The following is a 22,827-nucleotide window of genomic DNA, read 5'->3' as shown; positions in this document are numbered from 1 at the left end:
TTATTTTGCTTAATAATCACACCTCCTGAAGTTTTTCTTTAATAAAAGGTAAAGACAAGATTTCTGATTATCTGAATATTATCAGAGACACCAAATAAAATCCAATGAAAAAAGAAAAGCGACTGCGAAGAATCGCACACAGGTCAGCAGTCTGGAAGTTTAGTGCCTCGACCGCTCGATCGCCGACCTCACTCTGCTAGACATTTTGAATGACGAGGAGCCAAGCTTCAGCACGAAAACGTAAAAACGTTAATAACTCGAACATATTAATAAATGAAAAGCACCAGTTTGCTTTTGTTCTACAATATTACTTTTATTGTGTTAACCGGTTTTCGGCTTACAAGGCCATCTTCAGATATTTACTGATCATTGTCACCAAAAAAGTTACAATGTTTGCAAACAATATTGGAAGTATTATCAATGTAACTACAGAATACCTATGGAACTCAAGCAATATTAATAAGATAAACAGAATAAATAAATGCAGGAAAATGGGGGCGTTTGACGGAACATGCAGTAAATGCATCTTTGAGAGTATGGTGGTACTGCATTTTAACTTAAAATTATATGCAAAACAGTGGCTATGTGACAGTTTGCATTAAATAAATGAACAAAGTAAAATATGAACAATATTTGATGAGACAACAACAACTTACATTACTGTCCATATTTAACACCTCTTGTGTTTTTCATACTACTTCTCAACCATTCCACTCCCGAATGGCGCGTGGGAAAAAAGAGCATCTAAATCGTTCCGTTCGAGCTCTGATTTCTCTTATTTTATTGTGATGATCATTTCACCCTACGTTGGTTGGTGTCAATAAAATATTTTCGCATTCGGAAGAAGAAGTCGGTGATTGAAATTTCGTAAATAGATCTCGCCGCAAAGAAAACCGCCTTTGTTTCAGTGACTGCCACCCCAACTCGCGTATCATATCAGTGACACTCTCACCCCTATTGCGCGATAACACGAAACGAGGTGCCCTTCTTTGCACTTTTTCGATGTCCTCCGCCAATCCTACCTGCTAAGGATCCCACACCACACAGCAATATTTCAGCAGAGGACGGACAAATGTAATGTAGGCTGTCTCTTTAGTGGGTTTGTCGCATCTTCTAAGAGTTCTGCCAACAAAGCGCAGTCTTTGTTTCGCCTTCCCCACAATATTATCTATGTGGTCTTTCCAATTTAAGTTGCTCGTAATTGTAATTCCTAGGTATTTAGTCGAATTGACAGCCCTTAGATTTTTGCGATTTATCGTATACCCAAAATTTATCGGATTTCTTTTAGTACCCATGTGGATGACCTCGCACTTTCCTTTGTTTAGTGGCAACTGCCACTTTTCGCACCATACAGAATTTCTCTCTTGGTCATTTTGTAATTGGAATTGATCGTCTGATGATTTTACTAGACGGTAAATTACAGCGTCATCTGCAAACAATTTAAGGGGGCTCCTCAGATTATCACCTAGATCATTTATGTAAATCAAGAACAGCAGAGGGCCTATGACACTACCTTGCGGAACGCCAGGTATCACTTCTGTTCTACTCGATGATTTACCGTCTATCACTACGAACTGTGACCTCTCTGAGAGGAAATCACGAATCCAGTCACATATCTGAGACGATACTCCATATGCACGCAATTTGATTAAGAGTCGCTTGTGAGGAACGGTATCAAAAGCCTTCTGGAAATCTAAGAATATGGAATCGATCTGAGATCCCTTGTCGACATCACCCATTACTTCTGTGTTACACAAGAACGATATTTTCTGAATCCGTGTTGGTTATGCATCAATAAGTCATTTTCTTCAAGGTGATTCATGATGAAAGTCATTTTGGAAAAAAATAAAACACCGACAGCTGACAAGTGAATTTCTATATTGTGCTACCAGTTTCGTTCTGCAAGTTCGTCACCAGGGTACAAAATATCATTAAGCGTGTATATGCAAGGTCGATCACTGTTTCGATAACGACCATTCTGTCTCAAGTTTAAGACATACAAGGTCATATCTGCATCTACATTTCTATCTATCTCTATGAACAAAATTCCAAAAATTAGTAGCCTATCCCATATGTTGTTTAATTTGTACACTGAGCAAGCTATGAAGGAAACTAAAGAGACATTTTTAAACGGAATTAAAGTTCAGCGATAAGAAGTAAAATCAAAATGGTTGAAATGACTCTAAGCACAATGGGACTTAACATCTGAGCTGAACAGTCCCCTAGACTTAGTACTGCTTAAACCTAATTAAGATAAGGACATCAAACACATCCATGCCAGAGGCAGAATACGAACCTGCGACCGTAGCAGCCGCGTGGTTCCGGAATGAAACGCCCAGAACAGCTCGACCACAGCGGGCCAGCGACAAGAAGTAAAGAATTTGAGGTCTGCCGGTGATGTAATTCACTCACAGACGGCAAAGGACTTGGAAGATCAGCTGGATAGAGTTCTCTTCTCGAGAGGATATATGTTATGTTATGTTAACCGGGCACCTAGAAACGACGGAGAGGCTCCGTCCCCGCGGCAGCTGCAGTAGTCCGTAACCCCACGGCGACTATCCCAGTCCACTTCACCCCTCCGCCGCTCCACACTGAACCCAGGGTTATTGTGCGGTTCAGCCCCCGGTGAACCCCCCCCCCCCCCCTTCCAGGGAACGTCTCACACCAGACGAGTGTAACCCCTATTTTTGCGTGGTAGAGTAATGGTGGTGTACGCGTACGTGGAGAACTTGTTTGCGCAGCAATGGCCGACATAGTGTAGCTGAGGCGGAATAAGGGGAACCAGCCCGCATTCGCCGAGGCAGATGGAAAACTGCCTAAAAGCCATCCACAGACTGGCCGGTTCACCGGACTTCGACACAAATCCGCCGGGTGGATTTGTTCCGGGGACCAGGCGGTCCTTCCCACCCGGAAAGCCGTGCGTTAGACCGCACGGCCAACCGGGCGGGCCGAGAGGATATAAGATGAACATCAACAGAAGTAATGAGAGTGATAGAATATGGTCGAACAATATGAGCCGATTCTGAGGCAAATAGATTAGCAAATGAGACACTAAAAGTAATAGACTGCTTTTGCTATCTGGGCAGCACAGTAGATGACGTTGGCCGAACTAGAAAGAATATAAAATGCAGATTACCAATTGTTAGTATAAACGTTTCTGAAAAAGAGGACTCTGTTAACACCCAATGTAAATTTAAGTGTTATTTTATTCATGCTGGATCTCGTGAACTCCGTAGCCGTGAATGAAGGTTGAGGAATACCGCAAACAGTCTCAAATACTTTCAAAATTCTATATTTCGATGATATAACCGGTTTCGGCGTTCATGATCATCTTCAGATGGCTAACTAACATTTTCTATTACATTAATGTTTAATTTAAAATATAGTTGCTAGATACGATATTCACCAACAATAAATTTAAATGTTTAAAATGTTCTGGAGGTATGTATCTATGGTGTAGCTTTTTTATGAAGCGAAACGTGGGATATAAACACTCCAGATAAGAAGAGAACAGGCACTTTTTAAATTTGGTGCTAGAGCAGAAAACTGAAGAACAGATGGATAGATCGAATAAGTAACTGGAAACAAACAAATTTATCACCAAAACTGGCTAAAACGATGGAACAGTTGAGCAGGTCACATCCTCAGGCACCAGCGGATAGTCAATTTAGTAATGAAAGAAAGTATGAGGGGTAAAAATTCTCGAGGGAGCCCAAGACTTGAATACAGTAAGAGGAGACTAATCCTGCATAGGCTAGCAAGGTAAACTGCATCAAACCAATCTTTGGAATGAAGACCACAACAACAACATGAATAAAATTCTAGGTTGAGCGTATGTGGAGTATGTCACTAAGTTGTAGCCACGATTGTCTGACGATGCGAATCATGGTCATGAATTTTATTTTCTTCTTTTACTAAGTTTATGGAGACAGATCAATCTGGTGATGATCACAACGATCTAAAACTGTTATTCAATTGAAAAAAAAATTTTAATGCCAAAGACTTTTTTGATTCCCACGTATCCTAAATTTACACTGAAATGACTGATTTGTGGAAACGTTAAAAATGTTTATGGTATATTCTCTCTATTGAAGATTTCAAAGCTAATAGGCGTTTTTCCTTTTTCTTCGCGCACTGAGTAATGTAGCTTCAAACTTCTCTCAGTACACATTGTCTTGTCGTACGAACAGTATATTCGAACAGAGTCTTTAAGCATTGATTTACCACTCTTTACTTGCTGTGCAAATTAATGAAACATTATTACGAAACCACTCAAAAATAACAATGTAAAAAAGCAAAATTTTTAGATTTTGACACTAAGATTTGCATTAACAATTTTGCAGCCTTTAAGTATAACAATCTGAAAAATTTGTTGAAATTTCTCACACTGAGAAAATGGAAAGTACGATCTAAATTTAACTTGAAAAACTTTTTATAGCCAAGATCACATTAATTAATATATTATCAACGACCGCTTTCTACAGCTGTAACTATCATATTCTGATCTTTAAAAAATGTTTTTTGTTATAACTCGTGTTCCATTATGAGTTTTATAACTCATGCTGTGGGGTTATTATGAAGAATAACATGCAGCACGTTACACAAGGACTTTATAAAAAATAAAACCATATACAGATGAAAAGCACTGTCCGGGCACAGGGTGTTTTTCATCTGTAAATGATTTTATAAAAAATAAAGTCCTTGTGTAACTTACTGTACAATTTCCACAATATTGACGACATGGCATGAGTAATAAACTCATGATGGAACACGATTTACATTTAAAAATGTTTTTGAGGTTCAGAAGAGGACAGTTTCAATCGTCGAAACCAGTCGTCAATAATAAATATTAATTAATGCAATCTCGGCTGTATAAAAATCTTTGGTGAAAAATTAATCTTAGATTCAGCACAAGATAAAATTAATCTTAGCAAATACGTTACTACAGAATGTTAAGGATCGCTCGTAACATTTCTGCCGTTACCCTGTCACGTAAACTTTGGTAAGCGACACAGTTAATCATTTTTTACTTGCTTGAGTAAATATTCCGATTTACATGATTAAGAACAACTTCTGAAGCATATATGCGTTCAGGAAAAATTCAGAATCTTAATCTGAGTCGTAGTTATCAACATCTTCCTCAGATTTGTACAAATAGCCCCAGAAAAGCATTTTTCTGGCACTAAAACCGTTCGTGTTACTACTAGTGACAGTCATGTTTATGGCACTTGACGCTGTTTACATGGGCACACACTGACAAAGTTGTCATTATCGAGAAAGCCTGACAAAATTGCCAGTACCGAGAATTTGAAATTAGAGACAAAGCTGGTATCTCCCGATTTATCGTGGAATTATCAACTACAAGGGTGAGTCAATAAATAGGTCGCAAACTCCAGAATACGCACTCCGTTTTTAAACTTCGCGCCTGTACGTATCTAGGAGAAGATAGCCCGTGTCGCGTGAAAGGCAGTCAATATATAGTATTCTGCCGCCAATCGTTAATGACCTCCAGTCAGAACATTATGGCAGGTGCGCTATGAATGTGTACCCGAACAGAACAAGAGATTTTTGTGAGCCAGGAACTGTCAGAAGAGCACGTCCATAGCGAAATTAGTTCTGTATGTGATTAGAACTGTATTCCATGGAATTTGCGTTCAAACTGGATATAGTAATACTCTGCTTATCCGGTGATGGCACATTGTTCCCCGTCTAGGGGAACGAGTATTTCGTTGCTCCAAGGACATATCGTTCTTGAGGGATGCAGCAGTTTCAGGAACAAAATAAACTTGTTATACACTGAAGTGAGAAAAGTCGTGGGATAGCGATATGCACATATACAGATGGCGGTAGTGTCGAGTACACAAGGAATAAAAAGACGGTGAATTGGCGCAGCTGTCATTTGTACTTAAGTAATTCATGTAAAAAGGTTCCCGACGTAATTATGGCCGCACAAAGAGAATTAACAGACTTTGTACCCAGAAGGGTAGTTGGAGCTAGACGCATGGGACACTCAGTTTCCGAAACCGTTAGGGAATTCAGTATTCCAAGGTCCACAATGTCAAGAGTGTGCTGAAAAATACCAAATTTAGGCATTAAATCTCAAAACGAGCAACACTTTGGCCTACGGCCTTCACTTAACAAGCGATAGCAGCGACTTTTGCGTAGAGTTGTCGGTGGCAACAGAAAAGCAACATTGCGTGAAATAACCCCAGAAATCAATGTGCGATTTACGACGAACGTTAGGGCAGTGTGGAGAAATTTGGCGTTAATGGGCTATGGCAGTAGACGACGGACGCAAGTGCCTTTGAGAACAGCACAACATCGCCTGCGGCGGCACTTCTAGTGTCGTGACCATAACGGTTGGACCCCAGACGACTGCTCAGATGAGTCACAATTTTAGTTAGAGCTGATGGTAGGGTTCGAGCCTTGCTCAGACCCCACGAAACAATGGATTCTAATTGTCAACAAGACACTATGTAAGCTGGTGGTGGCTCCATAACGGTATGGTCTGTTTTACGTGGAATGGACTGGGTGCTCCGGTCCAACTGAACCAATCATTGACTGGAAATGGTTATGTTTGACTACTTGGAGACTATTTGCAATCATTCATGGTCTTCACGTTGTCAAGTAACGATGGAATTCTTGTGGGTGACAAAGCGCTTTGCCACCGGGCCACAGTAGTTCGCGATTGTTTTGAAGAACATTCTGGACAATTCGGGCGAATGGTAGGCGACCTATCGAACATTTATGGGACATAATCGAGCCATAGCACGTCGAGTTACTTCACTACGTAGGTCCGACACGATCTTAGGAGCTATCCCAGACTTCTGTCACTCCAGTGTATACCTAGAGGCTACTAGTTGCATGCAAATGCTGGCAAAAGAATTCTATTCTGCAGGCTTTTAACGCCTTGTCGAACGGTGGGATAGGTGCTTAAGTTAACAAGTGGAGTATGTTGAAAAGGAAAATCAATTTCAGACAGTTACACTCAGTTCTGATGTCCCTGTCCCAGTTTGCAGCTTATTTTTTTTCTTATCCTTCTTTTCCTTTTTTTTAAAAAAAATTCTTTATTAGCACGATACAAACAAAACAATATAAAGATACAAAACAACCCACCACCTTAATAATTAGTGGGTCTACATATTATACTACATTTTACAGCATTGTTGCATTTCATTTTTCTATAACTGGCATAACTATGAGCAAGGTTAATCTGTTAAGCTATCCTACTTCTACTAATCTATTCTGCAGCGATTACAAGTGTGCCAGTTGATGTATAAACCTACTATTAAAGGCCTGCTCACTCAGCTAAACCCATGTGAGCGTGCCCCTGGCACTGGGCTGGCCAAGTCTGTATTGTCGCTGCAGTCCCTACCTGTTAGTGTTTGTTAGTGTTCTAATCTACTACTACTACTGCAGCTTATTTGGTGATTCACCCTCGTAATATGAGCAAAGCTCACCACTTACCATGTTTCACAAGCAATTACTCTGTTTCTCATCCTCTGTGCCTCGCCGTTGTCTACAGGCGAGGTCTCGATATTATTAGTAGAGAGCAAAATAAATAACAGTGGACCTAGAATGCTTCCCTGAGGAACATGGGAAATTTTGTACACCGTGATGACTGCTAATGCGAAATTGCACGTTTGATGGTGCATGTAGAACATCCTGAATTGGAAGCGTAAGCGGTAAAAGCGAGTATCGGAAAGAGGACGAATTATGTAACAAGCATCTGTGAATGCGGTCGTTGAAGCGAGGCGAGTCGGAATGGCGTCCGCTTTGCGTTAGCGTGGCGGGCGGCGGCAGTGGCAGCGGCGGCAGGTACTAACGAGTGTTCGGCGTGTGGTGCTGCTAACACCTGTGACCCTGGCGGAGCGCTGTCAGACGGTCGGTCGCGTTGGCCCAGTAGCCTGTGGAGGCCGGAGTCAGCAGGGGACGGCTGGAGGCCGCAGCAGCAGCAAGGGGGGCAGGCGCCGCCGACGCCGGGGGCAGCGCTCCAGGGACGCCGCCGACGCCGCTTCCGGTGAGTCTGTAGCCGATCTTCCACAACAGCGTGGTAACACTTCAGCTAACGACGCGCCGAGCGAAGGGGGCGTGGCAGTCACTACCTCGCCGCCTACGACAGCGAACCGACGGAGGCTGTCGCCGCAGGAAGGAGCCACTGGGGTTCTCCAACGAGTCCATTCAAATTCCGGTGCTTCTGTCGCCGACAGTGCCGAAAAAAGTGGCGAAAAGTCACCAAGGCCACCCGCTGAGAGCCACCAACAGTGCATTCTGGAAAGGCTGTCGCCAAACCGGGAATCCAGCAAACCTCCCCATAGCGTTCAGACTTTTCCCGAGTCCGTCACTGGTCCGAAAGAAGCCATCCCTGTTACCAGTCTACCTCAACGAGACCAACAGCGGGTGTCGACGAGTGGAAAACACCAGAAAGGCCAGTACACTGCTCTGCCTGTGACAATTGAGACCGTAAGAGGCTCCAGTGTAGGGGGAGTGGAGGGTGATAACAGTGTTGAACCAGGACAAAGTCTGGTGGAGGAGCGGTCGCCGAATGTTGAACAGACAATAGAAAACGCGGTACCAGCCCAAGATACGAAAGATGCAGTCCTGCAAGCGGAAACTTCGAATCGTCAAGTAAATTCGTCGTTTGGTGGTAGACGCCAACCTGTGACACAATCAGAGGGGCTTGATTCTGCTGTAAGTGATGAACCACTGAATGTACCCGAAACCGTAAAACTTTCTACTAAACCGCTCTTGGAAGGTAACAATAGTGCAGTGCCTGTGACTCCTGCAGCAGAAAAGGGAGATTCATTTGAAACGGATTCAACTCCTCTACAGGAGGGAAGTGAGGAACGGAGAAGAGGCGAAACGGTACAAGTTCAAGATATTTTGGATACGGTAGACCATAATGAAACAGACCTGCAAACACAGACGTCGGACCATCAAGCTAATTCAGCGTTTGGTGGCAGCTTTCAGACAGTAGGGCATTCAGAGGAGCTCGACGGTGCTAACTATGATGAATCAGTGACTATTCCTCTGGCAGTGAAAGACTGTGGCGAGGCGGACGCAGAAGGAGAGAAAAGCGCAGTGCCGATGATTCCTGTGATAGGAGATGAAAATTTGCTCGTAGCAGGATTGGCTGGGCCGCATGCAGGTGCTACAGAGGGAAGTGCTGAGCAGAAAAGAGAAGTAACGTCAGCTCCTGCTAACGCTATCCTGCAGTCAGAAACAGCAAGGTGCGCGGCAAATTTGCAATCGTCACCTGTGTATGGAGTCAACCATCAAACTAGTGGACAGTCAGACGTCTTTGGTGCTGTGGCAAATGCCGATCCTGTGAACGAAACTCAGCTTCCAGATGAAGACGATCGTGCACGTCTAGAAAACAACAGAACAGTAAGAGAGGGATTAGAGAGGGAACGACAAGGGATGGAGGAACTTACGCTCAAATACAGTGTTGCTGCCTCATCGGTGGAATCTACGAGTGAGATGCTACGCGATGGAGTAGCAGAAGGAGAGAATACATGCATTGCTGCTGACGATAGCCTTCGATTGAGGACGATTACGAACAACGAAACTGTGGAAATAACTGCAGTGGGTACTGAGAGAGAAACTTTTGTGACTGAAACGAACGAATGTAATATTACCACCGACAGTCGAAAGGAAATGGCTGCGATGTCGGCGGACGATGGTGGACGGGAGCCGATGCTGCAAGTAGGTGGGGATCGAAAGGAAACAGCATCAGAGAATGCAGAGGTAGACAAAAACTTAAAGGAAAATTCGAACGTTTGTTCAGCAGTATCGACAGCTGAAGAAGAAGTATTTCATAATGCGAGTAGTGAAAAAGAAGTGCGGCGTGTTAGATTTACGGACAACTTAGAAAGGTTCGAAGATAAGTTAGAAACTGTCGGTTGTTCACGAAATGCAAGCCAAGGCAGCGATATTTACGGAGAAACATTTGTGAGAGACGAAGTGAAGCAAGTAGTGTGTCAGACGACACGAGTGCATAAAGAATTTATATGTACGCGGCGGTTCGAAAACAGGGAACGTAGGGAGAGCAACGACAGTGTTACAGCTTTGGATTTGTCGAAAGGTGAAGCGGTGAGCCGCAAAGGGCGTGATGATGGGGCTATTGTGGTGCTAAATCGAGAGCTGACTTCAGACGACGAAGATAGAAGTGAGAGGACAACATACGAACAAGCGGTTCGTGCAGTAGCTGAGCATTTCGTCGAGTCGTTACTGGCCGAAAGCGTAGCAAATTTAGATTATTTTAGATGGATTGGGAGAGGGAATGGTGTGGTTGCGAAGGAGAAGGCGGGCGCGAATGCAACTTGCACAGATGTGATTGTAATTGGAGATGATGTGGGTGGTAAGTGGAAGGATAGAAGGAGTGTTCGAGGTGAAGGTTGTGAGCTGTGCAGCGAGAAAGTGGTTATATCCGCTGCGGATAGGGAAAGGTGCGGAGACGTTATGTCTGAGAGCACGGGGGGTTGTGCTGAAATGGAAAGTCCAATTGAGTGTGGTTCTGAATGCCAGGAGAGGACACCTGGTGATCACTCTTTACTACAACAGAGTGTTGTGACGTCGGAGACTATAAATAGCGGAGGAGACAGCGCAGCAACGGCTTCGGAAGACACGGCGAGGGAGCTAATCGACACTCCGTCGGTGGGGGCGGAGGGGGCCGAGTGCAGCGACCGGCGGCGAGGTGGCGCTGGCGGTGCGTGGGCGGGGGCAGGCCTGGGGGCCGAGGGCGTGGCTGCAGCGGGCGCCGCGGCAGCAGGCTCGCGAAACGGCGAGCACAGTGTCGTTAACGGGGGGCGCGACGCGACCGCCGACGGCTCTGGGGGAGGAGAACTGCAAGCGTGCAGCGCTGGAGAGTCTGAGGACGACAGACGAGTGGAATGTGCGGAAGATGAGGAACATGTGGAGCCGGAGGACGAAGGAAAACTTCCGCGGAAGAGCAGCGAACAAACCGGCGGCGGCAGCGGCGCCGCGCGCGAGAGGAGGCAGACGGCGCAGTCGTCCGGCCGCGCGCCAGGAATAGAATCGGAGGCAGAGACGCAGCCGCGACCGGCACAGAGTCAGCATTTCGGCGAATGCCGTGACGCAACGGCGGGCGGACAGCGATCCCAGAACCCCGGCGCGCGGTGCCCGGGCGAGTGGGAGGCGGAGGAGCCGTCAGTGGCTGACAGAGACCGGGAGGCGGCGATGGAACCTGCCGCGCAAGTGGAGGCCGAGAACGAAGAAGTGGAGGCCTCGCAGGAGGCCGTGGAAGATGCGCCGGCGCCACGCAGGGCGCTGAAAGAACGCAGGGCGGTCATCGTGCAGATCGTGACGGACGAAGACGTCTGGGAGACGGCTAGCGAATTCGACAAGGACTCGCCACCCCCACGGAGAGACGGCGGGGCGGACAGAGCGCCGCGAGAGGGACGTCGAAGTCGAAGGCGGCGCCTAGCGAGTTCGCCGCCCTCGCTGCGGCCGCTGGGCGTAATCCCGGAGGAACCGGCCGCGGAGGAGGCGGGGGCGGTGGGGGCGGACGAAGCGGCCGTCCACGCGTCGAGACGGCGCGACCTTCACCGCGCCGTGTCCGACCCGACTGCCCAGCGCGTCTTCGTCAGCACCAAAGACGTCGGACAACAAGCCATCGACTGCGGCGTCTTCACCGTCAGAGAATCTTTCATACCCAAGTCGCGAGTTGGCGAGCCAGAACCGAGCGCTTCTAGACCGTCCGACACCAGCGCGACGCCTCCAGTTGCGACAGACTGCCCCAGAGGAGATCTTCCTAAGACGACAGAGCACCGGTACGAGGCGCAGATGCACGAAATCAGCAGCTCTGTGACGGCCAGCGTGTGTCGCGTGAAGGAGACGTATGTCGTCAAGTGCAAAGTGGAGGAAGTGGAGGTCGCCAGCTCCGCCAGCAGAGCCCAAGATGTTCGGAGGTCCGCAAATATGGCGAGGTTTCTGAATGCCGGCGGTTACTCGTCTCCGCCGTCGATAGAGATATCTGAGGTGACTGAGAGTGACGCAGAAGAGACGGCGGCAGTGGAAGGACGTGTCGAGTTGCCGGTCGAAGACGAATGGCAACCGGCGGCGGAGAGAGTCTTCCTGTCCAACAGCAGCGAAGGGGAGGACGCGGATGGGGAGGACACGGCTGGGGAGGAGGAGGAAGCCATCAGGAAGCTGGAGAATGGCTCTGTGCCTGAAAAGGATCAACAGGAGGAAGAAACTTTGGATGATGAGGTGTTCGATGATGCAGATGGTGAAATGGACAGAGTGCAAGAAAGGAGAAGAGGAAGAACCGATGAAGGGAGTGTGGCTGTACCTATTGCTGGCGGTGAAGAAGTGTCAGCGAGAGATGATGCTGCCAAAACAAGGACATTCGTTGGGCAAGACTCTGATTATACTGAAAGAAGGTTGCCTGGAGAAACTGACAGAAATTACGACGGTTATGAATACGCAGCTGAACAAACTAGGGTCACATCAACACCAGATCGGCTAACATCGACCGAGAGGAGGGAGATGGAGGCGATGGTTGCGTCTATGATGCAAGAGTTGGGTGTGGAGCCGGTTCGTTATGGACAGCCGCCGAACAGGCCCCTGGAGACCCTGTTGGAGGAGGACTCTGACGCAGACAGGACCCCCACTGTGACAGCCGCCCACTCGCGGCAAGGCTCTTCCGCCAGTAGCGACGCGACTGCCGTCTACAACCCAGGTGCTGGGTCTCGTCCATCCTCTTGCGAGGTCGTGACGCCCCAACCGATGCTGCAGCCCAAGACCCTCCTCGAGCTGTCTTGCAGCGTCCTGCTGTCGCGGCCGGGCGGCGCGTCGGTCTTGCGCCAGATGCGCCTCTGGGAAGCGCCCTCGACTGCCTCTACTCCGGCGCCGACGCCGCCCCCGCCACCCATCGCCTTCTCGCCTACGCCGTCGACGCCAGCGCCGACACCACCGCCGCCGCCTCCCACACCACCCGACGCCGAAGGCTGGACCGCGCTACCGTCCAGAGTGGACCCCAATTTGCTACTGTGCCTCTCGCCGTCGCAGGGTCGCTCCCTGTACTATGGAGGGAGGTCGACTCCGGATGCTGACACCTTGCTGGACCTTCATCGGAAGTTTCTCGAGAGGCGCAGTTACGGAGAACCCTCTCTGGGTCGCCAGCGAGGGAAGGATGTGGTCGACGAGCGACGATCTTCGCTGCCAGGGTACTATCGACTATTGGACACAAGTGAACGCTCGACACCTTCGCCTTCCACGAAATCACTGGATGCGGACTCGGCTCCACAGCGTAGTTCGTGTGATGTTTGCTCTAACAAGGCGACGATGTTCTCCGCCGGCCACCAGTTCTGGCAGCAGAGGATTGTGGACAGAGCAGCATCGGAGCCGTTCCATTTCAGGCAGCCCAGCGTGGTGGCGGAAGAGACGGGGCAGGCGCCGGCGCCGCCCCCGACGCCCCCGCAGGCGCGGAGCGCGCCGCTGTCGCCGCAGGGCAGCCCCGCGCCGCGGCGCGACCGCTCCTGCCCGCCGGCCCTCGGCGCAAAAATACCGCCGACGTCGACGGCGGCGCCGGCGGCGGCGTCGGACAGCGGTCGCGGGGTGGGGGGCGGCAGCCGGCTGCTGGCACTGCTCCGAGCCGAGGAGCGCACAAGCCGGCCGGCCGCAGGCACGCGCATGTTGAAATTCGTCCGCGAAGGCAGGGCGCATTCGCCCATGGCGCCGCCCCAGCAGGATCAGCCGCCGCAGCAGCAGGCGGCGACGCCCTCCCCGCCGCCGCAGGACCGCAGCAAGAGGCCGCCGCCCCCGGGGGCGGAGGACGGCGCCCGCGCCACCACCTCGTGCGGCGGCTGTTGCGACTCGGCGCGCAACAAGCACCGGCCGCCATCTTGGTACGGCTATGACGAGAAGGCGCAGGCGCAGCCGGGCGCCGCTCCCGCCAAGAGGGAGAAGGACCAGTCTCAACAGCCGCCCACCAGCTCCGTTCCGGACGTGCTTCTCACCTCCAAGGACACCAGCACCAATATCGATTCCAAATGCGAGACCACCACCCACGAACAGCGCCGCATCTACCGAGTCAACTCCTTGGAGGCTGGCCAGGACAGCACCGAAAAGGAGTACCAGCGTCTCCGCCATGAGATTCTGGAGAGGAGATACTCTCTGCCGAGCAGATACTCGCCACAGCCTCAAATACCCATACAGCAACAACAGCAGTTATTCCAAAAGTCACTGGAGCCTAGTGCCAGAAAAGAACTGCAGAAGCGGCTGTCCTTCCAGCAACAGCTCCAGCAGTCGCGACCTCCGCTGCCCTCTCAGCGACTACGTCTGTCCCAAATGGACGTCAAGACCGACCAGCAGATCCAGGAGCTCAAGAAGCAGTTCGAGAGCCAGCAGGCGGAGGAACGCAGGCAGTTCCTCAGGCAGCTGGAACAGCTCAAGAGCGAGCAGCCGAAGAAACAGGACGAGAAACTCAAGGATGTGCCATTCCGACAGCTCAAGAAGCAGTTCGAGAACCAGCAGCAGCAGGAACAGAGGTACATCGAGAAGCAACTGCAGTTGAAAGAGAAGAGTCGCTCTTCTGGAGAGGACGTAGGGCAGCAAGAGAAACAGCCCAAGTCCGAGGAGGAGTTCGAGAAACTCAAGAAGCAATTCGAGACTCAGCTGCTGGAAGAGAGGACACAGGTGCAGAAGGTTCTCGAGAGGGAGAAGCAGAGGGACCAGGAGGAAGTGGATGGCAAGAAGGAGGTGCAGTACCAGGAGTTGATACAGGGGAAGAAGGATAAGGAGGAGGTGGAGATCGTGAAGGAACTGCAGTACAAGGAGCTTAAGCAGAAGTTAGTGAAGCAGGTAGTAGTTGTGGATGAGAAGAAAGGTGAAGAATCGAAAGACGCTGAGAGAGGAGATGGCGTGAAGGAAATTGAGTACTCAGAGTTGAAGCGAATGTTGGTGAAAGACAAAGAGGTTGCTAGTGACAAGAAGAAAGATGAACAGAAAGAGAATGTAATGGTGGAAAGGGATGAAAGGAAAAGTGAAGAGAAATCAGAAGGAAAGGCGGAAACAGGGCGGAATGGAGAGATTGACGAAAGGCAACGAGATGAGAAGAAGGAGCAGCGAGACGCGGAGATGGCTGACCTAGAGCGCGAGGAACGGCAGCTCATGGAGCAAGAAGCGGATCTTATAAGGCAGTACGAAGAACTGCAGAAGCTCCGCGAGATCTGTGACGACGAAGAGTTCTGGAGAGAACGTCGTCAGGAGATGGTGAAGCAGGAAGGCACGCAGACGGTGCGCAAGTTCGAGGCTTCCCGGTACCGCATTTCGAAGCGCGGCGACATCGCCGTGGAGCGCGCGGAGGCGGAGGCCGGCGCGCCGCCCCTGCGCCTCCCGGGGGCGGAGCGCCAGCCACCGCCGCCGCCCCCGCCGGCCTCCAGCGAGCGCTTCCGCGACCAGATGTTCCGCGAGTACGAGCGCCAGCTGGCCGAGCGCGCCGAGCGCCGACGCCGCTGCGTGCTGCGCGTGTCGGGGGCGGCGGAGGCGGCGCGCCCTCCGCCCCCGCCGCCGCCCCCGCGCCTGGAGGCGGAGTTCATGGGCCGCGTGCGCCAGCGCCAGCAGAAGCTCGGTCTGCCGGAACTGGACCAGGAGGAGGATGACGCCGGGGGCGACCGCGGGGGCGGTGGGGACGGAGTGGGCGGCGGCCGAGAGCTGCCCAAACACCTGCAGGAGTTCATCGAACTGGCGCAGCAGCCGTACCCCGACTCTGAGGACTCGGAAGAAGAATACCGCGTCATCGGCCGGCCCGGTGAGTCCCCAACACGACTGCCGCGAATTTTGCAATTGCTACACGAGCTAACTTTTATTGTCAGGCGGGAGATCCCCAGTGTAACATGTCACCCAAAATTTTCCTGGCTTTTTACGTTCTTGAATGGTCCGGCGCATCCATTCATCTTTAATAGAAGCGATATGAAATGAAAATGTCACGTGAAATCCATATCACGGAAGGGAAATGGCGGACTGCAAATGTTCATGAGCGCAGTGCATCAATGAAATCACACAATAGACGTTAGTGCATTTGCAGGACCTATAATGTAAGCATGACAACAGCCATAAAACGATTTCAGGGACGCATTCCTAGCGTCGTAAGACGACTGTGTAGCCCAGTGCTGCGTATATGCTCGGAGAAGTTAAACGGGAATTCTTGGAAGAGAAACAGCCTACTCCACGCAAAACCCTGTTGATTAAATTTATAGGACCTGTAATAGAAGTCGACTGTTCAAGCGTTCTGCTGCCACCAACGTTTATCTCACTAGCAAAAACTCTCAGCTACGATGAATTTAATACACGTAATAAATTTTCCTGCAGGGGTGCTTTGTTCAACAACCCTTAGAAGTAAACATATCACAACTGTTTGATTTTAACTTCACCAGGAGGCCACCAAACCATGATCACGATGTAATAATATCAAATATACGAACTTCCTGGATGTCGGAGTAATAATGGGGCAGCCACTTGTGTTAATCAATTCAACGGAAAAACAGCCAAAGTTGATAATTTTACTTTGATTTACTTGATGGCGAGTCTCAGATCGGGACCCATTTTCAAATCATCCTACACAACAGAAAAGCAAAGTTACAAACATATACAAGTGTTTGGTAATTTCAGTTTTCTTTCCTGTAGGATGATTTGGAAATGGGTCCCGACCCGAAACTAGTCATGAAGAAAATAAAAGCGAAATTTGCAACTTTGATTATTTTTCCGTTGTACTGAACAGCAGATGTATTACAATCTACTGATTTGAATGAACTACGTTTGAAGTGATATTGTGGTTATGTTTTGATGGCCTTTTGGAGACGCATGGATGTCTGAACCTGCCATTCCAAAAATGCCTGAATAAAAACAGCGTCGCCGGAAAATTTTTTTCCTTTAACAAATTTATTTTTACTTTATTTACGAGCCGCGCTGTTTAGAAAACACGCTCTTGATGATACGGCTTACGTGTTTTATTTTGCAAAGCTAAACAGATTTAAACGACTGCGGCGCAATGACGTGCTAAGTAGATTGTAAGATAAAGAAAAAATAATTATTCGTAGGCCTACTGAAAGATATGAGAGTAAACTGGAAAGTGGAGAATATTACATGACAGCCAATGTGATCCAAGAGGAACAGACGTACATATTTTAATATAGGTCAATCTAAAGGGAAAGTGCACTACAAATAAAAACTCTATTCTAAAACATATTAGAGATACAGCATTTTAAAGGAACTTTCCTTGTGTTCAGTTACTGTTTGTCGCTTGGTTAGAGACCAGAGTTTATAAGCAAAAACTGTAGAGAAGGAAGATACGGCACTCTGGCTAAATAAATACACTTGCAAATACTGGTACGGAATTCCTACAGTGGTTCCGGTTACTTCATGATTCCGGGAAATCTGTTGGCGGAAATATGTTCGTATATGCATTGTGCAGCTAAATTGACAATAAAACACAAAAAACAATAATCTGTTGATTTGTTGTTGCTCATTCCTAACAGTTGAAACTGTTTTGTGCTCTGGACAATACTGAGGTTGTAATCTGTGTCTCATGTTTTACTTCATTAATTCTTCATGCTATTGGATCCACATCTCGTAGCGCAAATACGTGTGGTTTCTAAATCAATTATATTCTCCTCGTATGCTCAGACAAGCTGAGAGGTTAGTTATACACGATATAAGCAATTATTTGATGCTGTAAGTACCTTTGCCGAATTATCGTGAATATCTCACATGGACATCCAATGATACTGTAGTAGCACAATTTTATTGGCATTTATGGTACTATCAGAAAGACACTCCTGAAATAACTCTTAACACATCAGGTATACAGTTTGTTAACTTTGCCACCCAAAGAAATTATTAGAGAACCTTGAAACATTAATCGACTTAGAAAATTGTACCCACAATGAAAAGATGGCAGCTGTTGGTCACGAATTTGAATTAAATTGCACACAGAGTATCCTATATAAAAATCGTCACGACTTTCAGCTTTTAGTTCGAAGTTACTTAGAATGTACGTCGCTTTTCGTAAGAAACTTTGGAGTGTTGATCCAAAAGCCTAAATTGGTGTCGACTTTTTTCAGTAATAGATATCTGTGGGAATTTTGTTCACACATCTTTAGTTCAAATCCATAACTGAGTAATGAAAGCTGTTACACGAGATGCAGTTGATGTAAGTAAAGTACATATAACTATGGCCTTTTAACATAAATGTCGTTAATTCATAGACAGTGACGTTTCAAATAGTGAGAGACCATCTTCATGTTCTCCAGGGTAGAAAAAGTATTTATTACGCCTTTTCAGGCGATTCTAAGAGTAGATACAACAAAGAAATCAATACCAGAATATAGTGTACTGAGGATGAACGTTAGCTCTACCGAAACGCAAACATGCTGTCTGATGTGTCGCGTACATTACGAAACATTTCTTCCCCGAACAGGGAAACATCTGTAAAATTTTTGCACGTGACACTGGAAATAAGTTGAATAATAATAGGATTGTCTTCGTTGTACTGCCTGATGGATGGTAAAACGCTATTAGCGGGTTTTGTCATTCGTTAATGATTGATCGCACTACGGTTTGGACTCGAAGCCCCAACAACAAACTGCAAATCGAGCTGCAAGTTCGTCTACGTAGGTCTATTTATCTTGTACTACCACTCGTCTTTGCTACTTCAGCAGCTATTTGGTACCTGTGGGTTCTTGTGTGTGTCTACCGAAACAGTCGTCTTATGTTTTCACTGTAACACATCTGCGCATTGTTATACGTGTAGCCGACTCTCTATGCTGAGAAACAAGTAACTAACACACCAGTTCTCAAATACTGGCTAAGATTACTAGCTTCCAGTCTCTACGAAATCTGGAATGTTAGCACACTTGCGAGTATTCGCTTCAGAGAAGCGCAAGTGTTCTGTTTACTGGCTTGTAACTCATTTCGTAGCCAACAGATGGCAGGACTGCCGCTGTATTTTCATTTCACGCTCGTTTGGAACATCCGTTGGTTCCGTTATAATTTAATGAAAGTTACCTTTTGAAAAAAATAAAAAGTAATATCAGAAGAATATTTGACTTTACAAAAAATCAAAATTTTACTTATACCGCATATAACTTCAAGGACGTACATGTTTATTTCATATTTGTGTTCGCTCTTGATGTCTCCTGTACATCATAAATGCTATAAGAATGTTATCTCTGAACTCTAAAATGGAAGTGTTGTAACTACTGTACTACAAAAAAAAAAATGGCAGTGTAGCATAATCATCGGTTGCATACTAATGAGTAAAGTAGGCAGAATTGAAAGTTCGACACGATGTAATCGATGTGTGCTCCTGACAAAATTAGTATGTTCACTAGTTCAAGCCGAAAAAAAGGAGAGACCAATATATGGATGCGTTGGTTTCGTTTCTGACATCATACATTAGTATTAATTAAGGAAATAAATTCCCTGAAATGAGAGGAGTCCGCAGTCCTCGTGATCTGTTACGGATAATACAGTCTAGATCGCTTGTTCTTTATCTCATGATATGTTTTGGCTACTACTGTCATCTGATCCAAAATCTGGGCTTGTGGAAACAACAAGGGAGCCATGCGGATGGGCCTGCTTCGATTTTATTCATCGTTGTAGCATTTGGAGATCAGAGCCCTGACGTAAATTTCCTAACACATACGACGTATATCTCAAAATGTTCGAAAAATTTCCTTCGAAGATTTTGAGGTATTTGAGCATTTTAAGTGCGTACAAAACATTCCGATAACTTTAAAAATAAGTGGTGCATTGCGTATAAGTCTTGTATTCTAGAAATACCACGTTCGATTCTCCACAATTTTTTTATTCTTCATGTAAATCCTATTTTTATTATCAAATGGAATATTAATGAAGATATATTGAATCGCTTTTTTTAAATAAAAATACCATGTTTCTGTTTTGAATTTCTAATGACATAAAAATACTTGTGTTCATCAGGAGTTAAAATTCTGTTCAGAATTGCGAAACGTCAAATAGAAATTAAATTACTTTTTTTATTTCGAGAGATTGAACAGTATTAACGATGTACATAATTTTTTTTCATTTCGATGGTTTATATCAAATTTCTTTTTCACGGAAGAGTTAATTAGCATTTCCACCTGCTAATAAATATAGGACTTAAATAAAAGTAAACAGAAGTTTGCTACTACCAGTAGTGCATCTTCCTACCTAGTTACAGACATACACTGCAGGCCACCATACGGTGCATCGCGTGGGGAAGGAAAAATGACTATCTGTATGGTTCCTTACGAGCCCTAATTTGTCTTACCTTTTCTTCACCGTTCTTACGCGAAATGTACGTCAGCGCCAATTAAAATCGTTCTTGAGTCAGCCGCAGATTCAAATTCTCTAAAGTTTCTCAATAGTGTTTCGCGAAAAGTAGTCGTGTATTCTCACCAGGAATTCCCATTTGAGTTCACAAAGCATTTCCGTAACAGTCGCATGTTGATCGAACTTAGTATCACACCTCGGAATTGCTACGATGTCGTCCTTTAATCCGAACTGGTGGTCATCCCAAACACTCGAGCAGTACTCAAGACTGGGTCGAACTATCAATATCCGGTTTCCTTTGTAGATGAGCTATACTTTCCTAAAATTCTCCCAATAATCTTAAGCCGACCATTATTCGCCTTTCCTGCTACCGAAGTTAGGCGCTCGTTCAATTTCACATCGCTTTGCTACGTTACTTCTAGAAGTTACCGTGGCAACCAGAACACCACTAATACTGTATTCGAACATTACAGGATTGTTTTTCCTACTCATCTACATTAACTTGAATATTTTTACATTTAAAGCAAGGTGCCATCCATCACGCTAACTACGTCTTCTGTCTAAGACATCCAGTATCGACTTACGATCACTGAACGACGGCACATTAACGTTTCGGAATTTCTTCATCAAAGAAGCAGTAAGTATTCCAGAACTTGAATCTAGAGCAACATCCAACATGAGTAACTTAGAAGCAGACATCCTCGTTGTAGCGAAGCAGCTTAAAGCGCTCAATAGATGCAAGTCATCTAGTCCAGAGTGTATTTCAGTTAGCTTTCAGAGTGTGCTGACACAATAACTTCATACTTAGCAATCATTTACAATCGCTCGCTCGACGAAAGATCCGTACCTAAAGACTGAAAAGTTGCACAAGTCACACCTTACTCCAGAAGGCAAATAGGCGTAATCCTATGAATAACAGACCCACTGTGGAACATGCTCTGTTTTCGAACATTAAGAATTACCTCGAAGTAAACGATTTATTCACACACAGCCAACATGGATTCAGAAAATATCATTCTTGTCCAACAAAAATAGCTCTATATTCTGAGGAAGTATTGAGTGCAGTCGACAACGGATAGGAAATCGATTCCATATATCAGGACTTTCACAAGGCTTTTGATAGTTTATCATTCGTTACAAGCAGCTTCTAAACAAACTGCATATCTATGGGGTATCGTCTTAGTTGCGTGACTAGATTCGAGATTTCCTGTCGGAAAGATAGTAATTAAAAGACAGTCATCGAGTAAAACGGAAGTGATATCCGGCGTTTCCCAAGGAAGCGTTATAAGTCCCCTGCTATTACTAATCTAAATAAATGATTTAAGGGACTGGTTTAGGAGACAATCTAAGCAGCCCTGTTAGATTGCTTGTAGATGTTACTGTCATTTACTGGCTATTAAAATCATCAGAAAATCACAAATAATTGCAAAATTATTTACACAAAATATCTGTGTGGTGCGAAAAATGACAACTGACGCTAAAAAAGAAAAAGTGTGAGGTCGTTTACGTGAGTACTAAAATGAATCTATTAAATTTCGGTTACACGATAAGTCACATAAATCTAAAGGCTGTCAATTCAACTAAATACCTATGAATTACAATGAAGAACAACTTAAATTGCAACGATCACATAGATAATGATGTGGGGACGGCAAACCGAAGACTACTTTTTATTGGAACACTTATTGTTAACCAAGTGTATTAACCAAGCAACGTAACTGCATGTAACTTAGCTCCGTCCTAACAGGCCTTGGAATGCCCAACGGTGCCGACCGGCCGCCGTGTCATCCTCAGCCCACAGACGTCACTGGATGCGGATACGGAGGGGCATGTGGTCAGCACATCGCTCTCCCGGCCTTATGAAGCTTACGAGACCATAGCCGCTACTTCTCAGTGAAGTGGCTCCTCAGTTTGCCTGACAAGGGCTGAGTGCACCCCGCTTGCCAACAGCGCTCGGCAGACCAGGTGCTCACCCATCCAAGTGCTAGTCCATCGCGCCAGCGCTTATCTTGTATCAACCGAAATACTACAGAAACTTTTTTTCCTTTTTCTTTAAATTGGAGCAATGCACTTTTTTTAGCAGCACTTTATCGCTCTTGAAGAAATGGGTGTAGTGATATAATGCTTCTTAATGTTGGTCTTGAAATGTCCTGCCAACACATCCGAAGAAAGTGCTTAATTGGAAAAGTAGGGCGGCCGGAACAGGGTCTTGAGCATTTTTAGTGTCTGCTTGTTTCCAGAAGAGCCATTCACTTAAACTCGAGTGCGTATACGCACGTATGAAAATGTTTTCCAAGCTTCCTTCTAATACGTTAGAACTTAGCATATACATAATTCCATGTTCACAAATAGAACTCAGAAAGAATGGAGGACTTTTACTCAAACTCCGCCGTCTTCGTTTATTAAACACCAGCTGGGTTACAATAAGGATCCCCAATACATGGTTAACGGAAATTGTTTCTTCTGTATTTAAGAAAGGTAAAAGAAGGAAATCTACAAACTACAGATGAACAAGTATATTACATTCAG

General features: G+C 46.4%; 1 protein-coding gene across 11 annotated transcripts in view; it reads left to right on the top strand.

The window, feature by feature from the left end:
* LOC126416983 (sorbin and SH3 domain-containing protein 1) overlaps window positions 1-22,827 on the top strand; it is a 1,139,715-nt gene that overhangs the window by 551,867 nt on the left and 565,021 nt on the right. Inside the window, exon 1 of one of the 11 annotated variants that reach the window (XM_050084947.1) lies at window positions 15,630-15,775. The exons of the other annotated variants lie outside the window; for them this stretch is intronic. The gene's annotated coding sequence lies outside the window, so the exon portion shown is untranslated. Of the gene's footprint in view, window positions 1-15,629; window positions 15,776-22,827 lie in introns of those variants that run through there. 11 annotated transcript variants of the gene reach the window in all.

This window comes from Schistocerca serialis, chromosome 1, assembly GCF_023864345.2.
Source record: "Schistocerca serialis cubense isolate TAMUIC-IGC-003099 chromosome 1, iqSchSeri2.2, whole genome shotgun sequence".
Classification (NCBI taxonomy): domain Eukaryota; kingdom Metazoa; phylum Arthropoda; class Insecta; order Orthoptera; family Acrididae; genus Schistocerca; species Schistocerca serialis.
Note: the sequence above shows the minus strand (reverse complement) of the source record. Positions and strands in the feature narration are given on the sequence as shown.